General features: G+C 44.1%; 1 long non-coding RNA gene across 1 annotated transcript; it reads right to left on the bottom strand.

Moving 5' to 3' along the window:
• Positions 1-2778: 2778 nt before the first annotated feature.
• On the bottom strand, positions 2779-7012 carry LOC129150698 (uncharacterized). Its single transcript, XR_008557418.1, has 3 exons — positions 6887-7012; positions 3457-3557; positions 2779-2844 (listed from the first exon to the last, which is right to left on the bottom strand). It is a non-coding gene; the product is annotated as an uncharacterized LOC129150698 (long non-coding RNA).
• Between the last annotated feature and the right edge of the window lie 9014 nt (positions 7013-16026).

Genomic DNA, 16026 nt, shown 5'->3' with positions numbered 1-16026 from the left:
TAACAGGTGTGGACTATCCTATATAATAAAAGCCTAATATTCTAAGTGTCCAGTGGTCTGGTCTGTTCAACCAATCAAAGCATAATATGCTAATGATATGCTAAGTCAGCTCAACCGCTCGCTATGACGTGCACTGACCACCAGGGGGCAGATGCTTCAACTGGTAGGTTAGCTTGCTGCTGGAGTCCAGCCAATCAGGACTGAATTAGACGGGCCGGACATGCCCTGGAGCCCTCCTGCATCCCTCCCCGGCCCTGATCATGCACCGGTGGGGTCCCTCAGCTTGGCCTGCACCCTCTCGCAATCTGGGACCCCTTGGGGGATGTCAGAGAGCCAGTTTTGGCCCAATTCCAGAGGCCGGGCCGAGGGACCCCACTGGTGCACGAATTTGTGCACTGGGCCTCTAGTATAATATAAATATTGAGATGTCTTTGTTCAAATGGATGCAGTTCATATACCCATCCCCCTCAATGATCACAATTTATATTTAAGGAAATTGAGGGTTTTTTTCTTTGCCTTCTGAATTTTTTATAATCTTTGAGTAAATTCTATACCATGCTATTTCCTTCAGAAGTCATATTACAATGGTAAACTCTACTTTTCTATAAATATCACTCGTGTTACTTTGTAGTAGTTAAAATTCAAATTAAGACAGAATAACATTATTGAGATGATAATGAAAATATTAAGACAAATTTAATGTTGAGTGCAAACCAATGATGTTCTCTTATGCCCTAAGAAATAGCTATAGTAAATAACAAAAACATTGAAAACTGTTTAGAAAACAATACCAGTTCATTGCATTACAACTTCATGGTTCTCTAAGGAAGTACACCTGTGTCTATGCTCTATTTGACATTAATATCTACACTAATAAAAGAGTAAGATGCAAATTGACTGTACCTGCGCAATGCCAACCAGCCAATCAGGAGTGAGTATGCAAATTAACCCAACAAAGGTGGCGGGTTAATTTGCATATGTAGGCACCGAGCGGCTGGGGGTGGGGCAGGACACTTGCATCGTCGCCATGGCATTCCGCACCACCCCTGGCCGCTCCAGGCCTCTGGGCAGCGTGGGAAGGCGAAAAGGCGGCTCTGGCCGGAGCGAAGGCGGTGCCGGCAGCCAGGGGAAGGAAGGCCCGTTCTTGCACGAATCTTTGTGCATCGGGCCTCTAGTACTTTAATATTTGCCTTAAAAAAACGTGTGTACATAGACATTAAAGATGATTGAGTCAGTTACTTCCCACAGCAGGGTCGAGCCGTAACTAGGCTGGATGGCTGAACTGGTGTATTGGTTCGAGGACATTGATGTGACTGCGAATGTGTTTCCTAGGAGAGAATTCACCCTGGGAATCAAGGACCAAGCCCAGTGAGTAAACCAGCAGTTCAGCTGCAAAGGTTCTGGGAGAAAGGGGCACCTAATAAAACTTTAAAATGTTTTCTTAAAAAAACCTCAAACCTATAAATCCTTCGCCACTAAAAACGCTATTTTGGTGCTTCCCCAGAAGGAGGAAAACACAGAGTGAAGACGCATTCTCTACGTCACTGAGGACCAGCGGACAACCTGGGCACGCTGACGCCGCTGCCATCAACGGACAGTGGGTAACAGCAGGGACCAGCGGGGGCCTTCAGGGTCTGTAAGAAATAGAGTTTCTATTCCCAATGGAAGAACGGAATGGCAAGGAGGCGAGAGAGAGAGAGAGAGAGAGAGAGAGAGAAGAGGAGGAGGAGGAGAGAGGGAAGGAGAAAGAAGACAGAGAAGAGGAAAAGCAAGCGTAGTCGTGGGTAGGGTAATAGTGATGTTTAGAAAGAGACAGTTGCAGCCCAGCTGGTGTGGCTCAGTGGTTGAGTGTGGACCTATGAACCAGGAGGTCACAGTTCCATTCCCGGTCAGGGCACATGCCCAGGTTGTGGGCTCGATCCCCCATGGGGGTGAGGGTGCAGGAGGCAGCCAATCAATGATTCTTTCTCATCATTGATGTTTCTATCTCCTTCTCCCTCTCCCTTCCTCTCTCTCTAAAAAAAAATCAATAAAAACATCTTTAAAAAAAGAGTCAGTTGCATCTGCCAAGAAGAATGGCGCCAGTGGTGGGGGTTACAGGCTCCATGGGAGACAGGAGAAGAGAGAGGCCTGCAGAGCAGGGCGAAGGTCTGCAGGAGCGGCAGAAAGGCTCGACTGAAAATGTGCTTGTTTTTGTGTGTTGGGGGCGGTGGTGCGTTTTGTGTGTGTGTGTGTGTGTGGTGTGTTTTGTGTGTGTGTGTGTGTAAGTCAAAGTTCCCTTGGCTATTGCTAGAATTTATGACTGGGATGGGTTGTGTGGCTAATGTAGAGGCTATGTAATCTACATCAACATGTTTGGGCTAAAGACAGTGACCTTTGAGTTAATAGAATGACTAATACCCAAATCGTACACACAGCAAAGAGGGTTCTGAGGCGCATGCATTACATTTAATTCCTGAAGAAGAACAATGTTGATTCTCTGTCCCTGAGTATGGTATCGGGGCCCAATGGAGCAGCAGAATCCCTAAATGATAGACGGACATAATTTAAGAGTATTTATAACATCTCCAGAATGATTGTCTTGCACAGCAGTTTTGATTGATGTTTTGGCCTAACTGATTGCAGTAACAGTATGCCTACAGGCAGCTGTCAGCAAAGACTCAAATAGCATTTTGCTGACAAAGGGACACTTATAAGCACCATGGTCACGAGAGTTACTTGAACTGTTCTGTCTGCATATTAACATCCAGGGCCCATAAAAGCTCATTTACAAAGACGGACTTTCAGCATAGAAGGTGTGCACAACATCGTCCCGAGACACTCTGAAATACCTCCACGTTGTTTCTGGCAAAAAACAAACAAACAAACAACAACAAATAAAACCTAAACTAGAAATTATTTTCTCATGGATTCTGAGCTAAAATTACACAAAATACATGTAAAACATAACACATGGAGAGTAAAATGACTTGCTTTCACAATGAAGAGAAACTGCTTTGCTTTTTTCTAACGTATCCATAACATTCGAAGAGCAACGAGCATGTCTTTTCTCGTCTTTGGGCTGCTCGCAGGGCCTGGCGTGGTACCTGACACACTGGAGGCTCCCTGCATGTGAGCTGATTTTATGCTGTTTTTGATAGAGATAGAGATAGAGATAGAGATAGAGATAGAGATAGAGATAGAGATAGAGATAGAGATAGAGATAGAGAGATAGAGATAGAGAGATAGAGAGATAGAGATAGAGATATGCATGATATAGGTGTAGATATACATATTTATATTAAATATTATTATATTTCATAATAATATTGAAAGAAGGAAAAGCAAAAAAAAAAAAAAGGCAGAACTAGAATAAGACAGAGGCCAGAAAGATGAAGCTCAGGAACTATATAAAGCCAAACACATTTTTTAAAGAGGCTGAGAGGAAAACAACAATCTGACATGCGGGAGACTCACACGTGAACTCCTAACGCACACAATGCCACCGTCTGCATTCATGTTCCAACGCCTCCAACAGCCCATCCACCTGTGATGTGCTTGATAAAGCACATGCGACACTGTGGGAGGAAGGAAGGATAAAAGACTCTGTGATGGAGGCCCCTGTTCACATCGATAACTCCCGAGGAGTTCTCCGTGGAATACGGAAGCGTCGGGTCTATTTTTGTGTATAGGATAAAGAAAGGAAACGCACAGAGAAAAGCCGAGCACAAGAGAAGGGGGTCACGTATGTCCAGCGTCGCGGTAAATCAGACTGCCTGGGCCCGCCACTCCCCACAGAATGCGTTTTAATTGGGATCATGTTAAAGTATCCATGGGGGAGATTTAACATCTTAAAGTTATGCAGTCTTCTTATTCATGAGCAAAAGTGTGTGGGAATTTTAACTTTGTTTTACCTATACAATGCCTTTGCTTGCATAATCATGCCAGTAAAGACCATTATCACCTGACTGCTACTGCCTACCTCCTACACAAATCATAGCTGTTTTGCACATGACTCTCTTGAGTCCCAGATTTTATCCTGATGAATCACTCAACCCATTCCCTGGCCAGGGTGGCTCATTTGGTTGGGAGTCCCCCATGCACCAAAAGGTTGCCGGTTCAATTCCTGGTCAGGGTATATGCCTGGGTTGCGGGCTCAATCACCAATGAGTGGCATGCAGGAGGCAGCCGATCGCTTCTCACATCAATGTTTCTCTCTTGCCCTCTCCATTCCTCTTTTAAAAAAAAATCCAATAAACTATTCTTTAAAAAAAATAAAATAACTCAAACTTCACCTTAGTGTTCTTTCCAAAAATGTTCCTTTAGCATGTACCACTAACAACTACAGCCAATCAAAAACTGATTGAATGCCTGTGAGGCCTACTTACCATTCCAGGCACATGAAATAAAATATTTTTTAAAAAAGCAACAACTAAAACCAAGTACATATTGAATATGTCCGCCCTTATGCAGTTTATGTTCTCGCAGGGGGAGGTCGGGAGAATTGTCATTTGAGCAAAAACTTGAAGGACGTGAGAAAGGTAGCCATTGACTCGCTGGTGACGGGCGTTCCAGGCAATTGCTTGAGGATGGGGAAGACACAGAGCAGAGCCAGTCAGCATGGGGGCACGGAGGAAGGAGATGAAGAGTTGGGGATTAGGTGAGAGAAATAATGAGTAACTTCTAATCAAGTCTCACCCTGTTGTTTCACATCTCTGATATTTGTTACACATATTTTCTCTGCTAAATCCCGACTGTCCCTATTCTACATAGATTCTCATCATCTTTTCATTGGGTTATTATAACTGTACCTTTCTCTTACTCACGCCTTAATGTAATACATCTATATATAAAAGCCTAAGCGACCATTATGACCCAGAATGACTGGAACGACCGGTCGACCAGTAGTTATAATGTGCACTGACCACCAGGGGGCAGACACTGAATGCAGGAGCTGCCCCCTGGTGGTCAGTGCGCTCCCACAGCCAACCTCCCACGGCTGGCCAACCTCTCACGATCCCTTCCCCCGGCCGGCTGGCCCCCCCATCGGCTCCAATCGGGGTGCCAGCCAGCCAACCTCCTGCAGCCCCTCCCCCTGGCCAGCCAGCCCCCCTGACCAGCCAACCTCCCAGGGCCCCTGCCTCCTACCAGCCGCGCCCCCTCCCCCCCAATAGGCCTCGATCACCGGCCAGGCCAAGGAACCCCGCCCATGCAAGAATTTGTGCATCAAACCCCATCTAGTATTCTATATACCCGTATTTTCCTATAAGACGACTTTTTAACCCAGGAAAATCTCAAAAGTCGGGGGTCTTATATGCTGGAAAATACGGTATTTGGGTTTTAAGCAATCTGATATACATTGTCAGAGATTTTTCTAACCTACCATATTTTCCGGCGTATAAGACCCCCGACTTTTGAGAAGATTTTCCTGGGTAAAAAAGTCGTCTTATACGCCGGAAAGTACGGTACATCTTTAAGTGTGGAAACTAGAATAGAACATTCTTACTGCTTCTGTGGTTCTAGTCACACTCACTAACTGATCTATCAGATGCAGGTAGAGAGTCCCTTTAAATTAACTGACCGTCGTGTCAGTCCTGAGAAAAGTCTTCAGGAGTCAATTTTATGGCCTTGCATCCATCTTCTGGCCCTTTTAAGGTGCTGTTCAAGCTCCTCCTCCTTCTTGCACCACTTCTTGCCACTCTTCCCCTGAGTCTCACCCCCTCATCCCTTTCCTGTTCTTGATCCTGAGAGGATGTTGGACATCTTTTCCTTTGCGGAATGACATCTCTGTGCTGCTTCTACTGGCTACAGTAACTCCACACTTAAACAGACGTGTCTTGAGGACACATCTATGTTGCCTACTGTTTTGATCCTAGAGCCTACCTGGTATTCATCGTAGAGTCAGTGCTCAAAAAATCTGTTCAAGGAATATTAAATAACATATTGCTAATAACTTCATTTACTGATTACCTAACAGAGTAAGCAAGGCTCAGATATGTCCTATAGGTACATATAGAGACAGATCACAATTCTATTAATCGTGTATTATAGTGCCATTTGAAGATTGTCCAATTCAGGTTACGATCTTTAAAATTAACCAAAAAAAAAAAAAAAAATCACAAAAGTAAGGTTTAGGTATAGGTTGAGACAAAAAATGCCAAACTCTATGCCTGTTCCTCACACTTCTCTGTCATCCTCTAACACCAGAATCCTTTTCCTTTCAAGGGAACGAATGGGATTGTATTTATGCCAAAATTAGTAGAAAATTAAACACACAAATCAAGAGTGGCATTTGGAGATGTTTTTGGTGCTTGATTCCATGTTGATGTATTAGCATCACAGATCTGTTCAAGATGTAAAAGGTGTGCATTCTCTGGGTACCTGCCGAGGGATGCAAGCCACAGAGCCACCAAGAATCTCTTACAAAGAACCAAGTCACTGTTAAGCTTTATTGGTTTCCCTAGTAACACACCCATTGCCGACACCCTCGAGACAGGCTGCTTCCTCTAAAAATGATGATACATCTCATTGCTTTTAAAGCCTTCCTGGCTCCCGGGATGGCAAAACTCTCCACGTCTGACCGGATCCTGGCAGCTCATCCTATGACATCTTCCTAAACACGCCCTTCCCCTCCACCGTCTCCTCCCTTCTGAGATAGCACGGAGCTTCTCTTCCACACATGAGGTTATGTCCATATATTCAGGTTGAAAATTTACTTTTAAAATGATTCTCTTTCGCATTCTATTTACCTTTTCTAAAAAGCTGCTAACGGGGCATTGGTTTCTTGTAGATTGACACGTCCTTTTTATTGATGGAATGATATTTTTTTTATTAAAAATGAAAGACATTTAAAACTCTGCCCTTACCGCCTTCTTTTATTAGATTTGCAACGCGACCATCACCTCACCTACTTCTGCTCTTTATTCCATTAAGCTGCTGGATGACTTGAACCTTTTCATCCTACTGTTCCAACGGTAGAGTTATTGGCATTATCAATGCAACCACAGGCGGTATATTACTTTTTAGGTGGACCTTACAGAAGTCCATGGTTCAGAGTTTTTAATCCATAGGAAGTCTCATAGGTCATAGCGAGCTCTATGATGATGTCGTAGGCATCTTGATGACACTGAGAGCCCTGCCAAGCATTTGTTCTCATGAAGTGTTCCAGGGGAGGCTGGGGGATGACAGCCTTCTTCTTTGGGAGAAGGAGTGTCCCGAAGGACTTGCCCCAGCGCGTGATGATTGAAGGGCCATAGAATGTGATGACATTCCATATCACATGTGCATATATATATATGTATATATATACACACTGAGTGGCCAGATTATTATGATCTCCGAACGCATAATAATCTGGCCACTCAGTGTACTTCTCTTGAGTACCTCATTTATTTGATATCAAAGATACTATAAATCATGCACCTGATTAGTTTTCCCCTTTGCACTGGCTGATAGAAAGCTCAGGGCAAATAGGTGGTTGATCTCCAGCAAAAGTCTAGAATACTTTTGGTGCCCATTTGAGATACAAATACACTGAGTGGCCAGATTATTATGCATTCAGAGATCATAATAATCTGGCCACTCAGTGTATATATATACATATCTTACCTTATAATAGACAAATATGCAAATTGACCGCACCTTCGCTACGCCCAAGCCACGCCCACCAACCAAGCCACGCCCACCAACCACGCCCACCAGGAAACCGTTGCAGGGACGTTGGGTGTGGCGGAGCCCAAGGCCTGGAAAGCCACCTGAGGCTTTCCCGGCCTTGGGCACCAGCGGGGAGCCTGCGGCCGATCGCAGGAAACCACTGGGGGTCGGCTCCTGCGATCGGTAGCAGGGACGCTGGGTGCGGCCGAGCCCAAGGCCACCGCCAGGGGCCAAGCCCCGACCCTGAAAGAAGGCAGAAGGCGGTGGCCACTTCCCACATGCACCCTACTGGGGATGGAGCCTGCAGCTCGGGCATGTGCCCTGCCCGGGAATGGAACCATGACTTCCTGGTTCACAAGTCGATGCTCAACCCCTGAGCCACGCCGGCCGGGCCATATCATATGCTTCCTGTAGCGTGAAGTGACTGGTAGGTCTTCGGCTCTGGGCGCACACTGACCTAGCTCCTAACATTCTTCAGGTTTTCAAACCCACCTTATTGGTGTGCCGATGCTCGCCTCCCTATCAGAGCTCCCAGCAGGGTCTTTTCAGGCAGCTTGAGCACCGACCTAAGGCCCTAAGACGGAGCGAGACAAAGGCTGACTAGGAATCAGGAAACAGCGTTGGATTGGGGATTACTTAGAGGGGATGTAGGTTTTCATCTGTGACAGCCACAGACGCCTGTCCTTATCCTGGTGTCGTGGTCTGTGCCTTAGGCTGACTGCAGGAAAGGGAGAGAGACATGAGCTGTGTATTAATAAAAAAAAAAAAAAAGCACCAAAAAGACAACTTTTGGTGATAAGATCTTCTTCCTTCTTACACTGTTGCCCACCTTGAGCCTCACAATCTTTAATGCAACAGTGAGAGTCCAACTTACTCTAAATAGCTGTTTGTAATGAGGCCAAGAATTTAAAGCCAAATCCAGCAATTCTCAAGAGATGCTTAATTACGCGCAGGTGACGTTGCTAGGCAACCACTACACCTGAGGATCCCACTGCTTGGCCTGAGTGTGGCACGAGTTTGCTCCATTGTCACCGAGTGTTAAGAGAGGGGGGAGTGCAGGACGAGGCCGTGTCCTACGCCAGGTGACAATGCAGAGCTCTGGACGAGACTAAAATTCAGCTCTGCGCTGACAGGCACGCAAGCGCCGTTCTGCATTTCCCTTTCCTGGTTTGAGAGACGCTTTTCAGTGAACAGACATTTGGGATGGAATTTCAATAAGGACGGAGGGATCCTTTGAAGAAAAGGGGTCCTATTTGAAGTCAGAACTGGGTTAGGGACGAGGAGTTGAGCGAGGCGGCAGGATGGAGGAGCCGGGCCCCTGGACAGCCCCGGAGTTCCCACATCAGAGGTCCCTGCTGTGTTGATAGAATTGCCAGAGACAACAATCCCAGTGACATCTCCTCAAACATTCTGAGACCGAGCAGCTGTTCCCCCGTCGTCTGTAAGTGGCGGTCATCTGTTCTTGACCGTGGGTTTGGAATCTTGACATTTTCCTGCTAAGAATTTGCTGTTACTTGTTGGGGCTATGAGTCATCTGCCCACAGCCATGACCCTGATTTTGCTGGTAGAGACCCATAACGTTTCAGTGCTCCATCCAGCTGCTCCAACAGGCCTTGTCCCATACCAGCTTCCCATTTCCCCGTGTCTTCAAGGGAGTTACAATTCGCATTGCCACAGTTCTTTGAAGGGGCCTGGATGGAAGGGGCTTCCCCAAATATCTGATGCCAAGGGGCCGTAGGCCCAGCCTCGCACTGCAGTGGTTGGTAACCGCCCCTGATTCCCCCTCTACATTTATTCCCTTAGGGCTGTGGTCGGCAAACTGCAGCTCGCGAGCCACACGCGGCTCTTTGGCCCCTTGAGTGTGGCTCTCCCACAAAATACCACGGCCTGGGTGAGTCTATTTGGAAGAAGTGGCGCTAGAAGAAGTTTAAGTTTAAAAAATGTGGCTCTCAAAAGAAATGTCAATCGTTGTCCTGTTGATATTTGGCTCTGTTGACTAATGAGTTTGCCGACCACTGCCTTAGGGTAGCCAGGTCAGCAAATATTCAGTTGCGCATTGCATATGATAAGCATCTATCCTTCATGTTATAACCATCAATTATCAATATTTGTTCAATCATTCACTTACTCAGTGACTCCACAAACACTAATTGTCCACGGAGTGACACCCCCGCAGCACTCCATGTAGAAGCTATGATGCTCTGAGTATGTCTGCTGTTATGCATCATACCCCAAGGGCATGTGCCTACCCATTTCTCGTTGATCTTTACACTCTTGGTTTCTTAATCAGATATAACACTATTATTCTGCACATGGTGACTAATGTATAGGAGACTCTCTCTAAGCATCTAAGGAATGGATTTAGCAGATTATCCATTTTTTAATGTAAAATATTCTGTTCTGTGTCCACGGCACACTGAAGCTGTGTGGCCAGTAAGGCTTACGAGAGCACACCGATACTTACCTATACCAGCCCCTTGAGATGTACATTTACCAAAAAACCAAAACCTGCTTTTCTTCACAACCTGTTTGCACATACTTCATTGGGTATTGACATTGCATTATAGAATTAAAATGCACCTTCAGATAAGAATATAAATGAACAAACAAATGGTTATGCTGTCATATGGAATATTATGATTTAGGATGTAAGAATTTAAGGGAAGTCTAAGAAAGACTTGTGCAAAATCTATAAAAGATGAACATCAGAACCATCTAATAAGAACCTACTAGGTAGTTTCTCAAATCTCTCAATCCAAAATCCGCACTGAAAAGTAGGAACAGCAGAGCTAACACGGTGAACACTGCGGGATTTATTATTTGGCAGGGAGTCTTACCTCACGGTAATTGCATGGTGTCCTATTTATCTGTAAATTCCCATATTAGAATTTAAAGTTTCATCACAAGCCAAAAAAATCCTTTTCCAGACAATTTTCAATTAACCTGGACTACGAAAATAACCATTCTGCAAGGTTCAATAGGTAGAAAAGTATGTTTAAGACTTAACTTTAAGTGGCCTGCTTAAGCTGGTTTTTAAAATAGATAAAGAATGGTCAAATAGACGTGAACCCCTCCGTGGGCGTTCTTCTGTTAGCTGCACCGGGCATATTATCCGTTACTGAGCGTCTGAAATAAACCCCTTGATTATGCTCATAACACAGCGTTTCCCATCACTTCTGACATAGAAACTAACAACATCCCAAGAACTCATGACAGAGAGACAGAGCCTTAGAAATGCCTTTTGCATTCACCCATAGACTTTCGTAGTTTGTGGGAAATCCCTGCTCATCACCTGATTACACAAACCAGCCGAAAATAAGCATGTGCCACTGAAGCAATGACTTGAAAGTGGCCATATACGAGCACGAACACTCTCTACAATACCACAGTCTCAAACACTGCAGGTTTCTCTGCGTAAGCCTACACACTGAGCAGGGACTGCTACGGAGGACACTGTGTTAAGCCTCATTTCAACTATTTGGGCTTATTCTAGTCCTCAGTTTTTTGGGTTTAAAACGTATACTAAAATTAGTAGTAAGATAGAGAAAATGCATACATTTTGTGTTGGTCTCACAAGGCCTCAATCTGGGAAGAGTTTACTGTAAAAAGATATAAACATGAGTTTTTGTGTGGTGTGCATCTTCCCAGGAAACCTCAGTGCTCTCACCAGGATGTAGGACGTTCGGCGTGCATTTCCATGAGGCTGTGCATAGGAAGCGGTAAGAGAAGTACGGGGTCGGTGTGTTCAGACAGGGATCAACCCCGGTCATCCATCCCCCACCTTCTCCCAATGCAAACGCAATTAATAAGTGCGATGTGCACAGGACAGAGGCACGCCTGCCGTGCTGTAAATAGTACATTCTCGGGGCTCAGCACAGAGTGTACCTATGCCTCCTCTGATGTCGGGCGGATCCAGGTTGACGCAAAGCGCCTGCCAGAATGTGCACCCGCTGGGACGCGGCTGTGGCCTCTGTCACGCAGCTCACCCTAATGCGCGGCCTGGCGCCTGTGGCTTCGGTGGAAGGAGGGGTCAGAGCTCACACTCCAGGCAATCGCTTCTTGATAAACAGTATCAAGCGAACCACCCTTTGCGTTTCGGCACATCAACTAAAAGTCCAGGAGTGGACAGGCACCATGCTCAGAGAAGACACTGTAGCTTTTAAAACAAGCCCGATGAATAGGATTAGTCATATCCGTGGTCAGCAAACTGCGGCTCGCGAGCCACATGCGGCTCTTTGGCCCCTTGAGTGTGGCTCTTCCACAAAATACCATGGTCTGGGCGAGTCTATTTTGAAGAAGTGGCGTTAGAAGAAGTTTAAGTTTAAAAAATTTGGCTCTCAAAAGAAATTTCAATCGTTGTACTGTTGACATTTGGCTCTGTTGACTAATGAGTTTGCCGACCACTGAGTCATATTAACACAGAGGTTTCAGGTGAAAGCTAACTTTCTGTATCTATTATGCATGTACGTGTGTGTGTGCATACATATCCACAGACACATGCATGCATATTCACATGACTGACGCTTTTTGCTTCCCACTTAAGATTACAGTTTGGATAGAAATGTTACAAACACCATTTTTAGGGGTCTTACCATAAGCTTGCAGCATTGCTGAATTTAACGAAAGTAACACAAGAAAAGCGATGTATATTGCAAAAAGACCTAGCGTGTGTGCATAATCCATGGACATAGATGGTAGGGTGGTGAGGGCTTGGGGGCCAGGGGATTGGAGAGGGCAATGGGGGGAGGAGGGGGAGGGAGAGGAGGAGGAGGAGGAGGAGGAGGAGGAGGAGGAGGAGGAGGAGGAGGAGGAGGAGGAGGAGGAGAGAGAAAAAGAGAGAAGCATTGATGTGAGAGAAGCACATTGATTGGCTGCCTCCCACACATGCTCCAATCAGGGCTGGGGATCGAGCCTGCACACTGAGGCATGTGCCATTGGCCGGAATCGAACCCAGGACCCTCCCGTCTGCAGGCTGATGCTCTACCCACTGAGCAAAGCCCACCAGGGCCCTACATGTCTCTCTCCCTCTAGGTTTACGTTGGTTCAGGCCAGTGACGAGTTACAAACGCTCCCGAGACCTGGTGGCATCTCACTGCCTTTTGACTTACAGACAATTCAAAATTACTTAAACATAAAATTGCACAATGTATTTTTAATTACCCCAAAATTTTTAAAGTCAATAGTTTTTCTAGGAAAGTAAAGGGACTAGTGACCTATTTAAAGCTGTGTTTGGTGTCTCTATATTCTCAGATTTATTAGACATTTGCTCTCCTAATGCCCAGTGGGTTCAGGTGGTAACCAGAAGAGAGAATCTTGTTTTTGTCTTTCGATATTGAGGTGACGGGTCAAATAGACACAGTTCCCTGGATCTCAAATAGATTCAGCAAATTCATAACCTCTGAGTATTTCATCCATTAGCAAAGTCCTTAGAAGGTTCCAACGTACCTAAATGTTGCAATCATTGGCATTGTGGCAGCTTTTTGGAAAAAAAAAGAAAAAGAATTCAGGTAACTTGTGATAAATTTAGCTTTTAAAAGATTAAAATTTAATCTTTTAAATTTAAAATATTGAAGGAGAAAATGTGTGTGATAGTTTTCTTCTTTAATTTTTAAAAAAATTTTGTTTATGCCAGAGCAAAACTAATACATTATTGTGAACCATATTATCAAAGAACAACGTGGCCATCTGCTTTCCTGGCAGATGGTAAATATTTAATCAGGGAATGCCCCATCCCGTCTCCAGTTATTAAATATAAGCCATTCCGTTTTTCCATTCCTCCCTGCGTATTCTCAGCGCCAGTGTCGAGGCGTGTGCTGCGACACAGACAAGACATCTTAATGCTGTTATTTGCGTGTAAAAATCAGAAAGATGGATGCCAGAGTCAGATGATTCCATTAGCTAAACGAGATGCTACTGCACAGTGACTTGACTTGGGAATTGGATTATTGCCTTTTTTTGGCATGTCAGAAACTTATTCAGATATAATTCATTAGTTAAAATGAACATGGCTACGTTCCAAATTATTTTTTTCCCCTTACTGTCGGATCGTTTGAAACATGCTGACAATAAAACGACCTGTTTTAAGAACATTCTGTCCATCTGAATAATAATACATTACGGTAAGATTTTTCTTAAGGAAAAAAAAAAGGTGAATTTCAGCATTTAAATCTTCAGTGCAACTAAGACATGGTTTTGTCTTACTTTTAACTTCATTTGAATAATGAGCTGGGGAGTGCTGAAGAGACAAGGCTTGGACCAAGCTCCGACTGTGCCGAGTCACCAGGAATGAGAATTCCCTAAGCAAGCACGTGCGTGGAGGAGAGAGCCTGCGCCTGCGCCCCAAGATACAGTATGTATGCCAACTGGTGTTTTCTTACAATGAATGCAACGTTATTACAATATCCTTTAAAATATTTAATATTTTTTAATATAGTTTTATTGATCTCAGAGAGGAAAAGAGAGAGAGAGAGAGAGACAGAAACATCAATGATGAGAGAGAATCATTGATCGGCTGCCTCCTGCACACCCCACACTGGGGACTGAGCCCACAACATGGTCATGTGCCCTGACCGGGAATCGAACCCTGACCTCCTGGTTCATAGGTCGACGCTCAACCACGGAGCCACGCCGGGGGAAAAAACCTTTATTGTTGACAGTATGACATATGTCCCCTTTCTACCCCACTGACCCCTTCGAGCCGACCCCTGCCCCCGGCCCCCGGCCTACTGTCATTCTTACCGTCAGGAAACACTGCAGGTGATAAACCCCGGCTAATACAATGACAGTGTGACAAAGTGGTTGTTTCCTGTGTTTGGGAAAGTGTCAGAGGAAGCGATGGAGAGTGAGTTGGGAGCGGGCCTTCCTGGTGACCAGCTCTGCTTCCTCAAGAACCACCGGGCTGGACCGCTTCCTTGGGTGAACATGATGGAGGAGGCAAGGTGATGTTCTGTGTCCATTTTAACTCATTTCCAAACCTTTCTTCAGCGAGGCGTCTTTATGTGTTTACATTTTTAATTAAAATGTACTTGACATGTAGATTGTCTAAATTGTAACGTATATAACATATTGCGTTTGCATGTCATAATATGATTGTAGCGACAGTTAGCATCCCTATCACGTCCCATAATTCTCTTTTCTTTATTCAACGAGGATTTCCTCACTGGTTGTGTCTGCCGGGAAGAACCTACTTATTTCTAGTACAAGTTCCTCTAGGAAAATGTTATGAAGTCGCTCCACCATGGCCAAAGAATAAGGATTTTTTTTTTCACTTGAGAAAGAGTAATATATATGCTTTTTGCTAATGTATTTAAATACTTCTTTCCTTGGAAAAATGTGTATCTCTTAAAAATTTTTAAAGCCTCTAATTCAGAGTTACATTCCATAGAAATGAGTTTCTCAGCTCAACATCCCAAATTCCGATTTTCTTGAACAGGATCCAAGTGGAACTGTGTCACCGCATCTCATCCGTTCTCACCTGGGCACCTAGCACTTCTGAGCGAGCAGGCTCCTCCCTAGTTTCACTCCTTAATCTAATGGATAGTAACCCACAGAGAGTGCTTAATTTTTACACAAATTTAGCTTCATCTAAGCAATTATAATTGATAATATAGAAATAGTATTTTATGACTTTCATGAGTATTTCATAAGTGTTTTTCCAAATGAATTAAACTTCCCTTTGGAATAATGGCATACTTGTTCAGAATGCTGACAATGATCAATTGTTTGCATGTCACAAACCGATCAAACCAACTTCCTTAGGTCTTAGGAATAGACAGTTCCATATATTTATCATGTTTTATAAGATTTTAGTTATGACTATGAGTAGCAAATTAAGTACAGAGTCAGTGTGCTTTTGAAGTGGTGAGAATTCTATAAAAATAATCCTTCAGCGATTTTTTAAGGAGTTGTGCATATCTCTCCATTAAAAAAGAAGTCTCCAATATCCCAAATTTTTCACATACAACACACGTTTATTCACATTTTCCTTTACTTTCCCTTTTTTATGCTACATAAACATGGCTTCAAAGTAATATGTGAATAATAAATAAAATAGAATCTGCAGTTTGAATAATTCAGCGAGTTTGGCTTCCACTCTCAAATCTCAGTTCTTCCTTACATCAATAATTAAACTTTAAAACTTTTTTGTTTTGTTGAATTTTCTTTTAAAAAAAATCAACAAATGGAATTAGAATTTTTCAATATTTAGAATATAACCTGAAAGAGACATTTTAAATAAAAGTGGCATAAAGCTGGCCGGACAATTACAAAATTATCCCATTGTCATTGGAATTCAATATGTCTTGTGGCGAAAACAGAAGGTATGACTCCTGCGTCTGATGGATCTGCGAACATCGCCCCGCCCTCCCAGGATTCAGTGGAAACAAACACAGCTCG

The sequence above is a fragment of the Eptesicus fuscus genome, chromosome 11 (genome assembly GCF_027574615.1).
Source record: "Eptesicus fuscus isolate TK198812 chromosome 11, DD_ASM_mEF_20220401, whole genome shotgun sequence".
NCBI classification, from domain to species: domain Eukaryota; kingdom Metazoa; phylum Chordata; class Mammalia; order Chiroptera; family Vespertilionidae; genus Eptesicus; species Eptesicus fuscus.
Note: the sequence above shows the minus strand (reverse complement) of the source record. Positions and strands in the feature narration are given on the sequence as shown.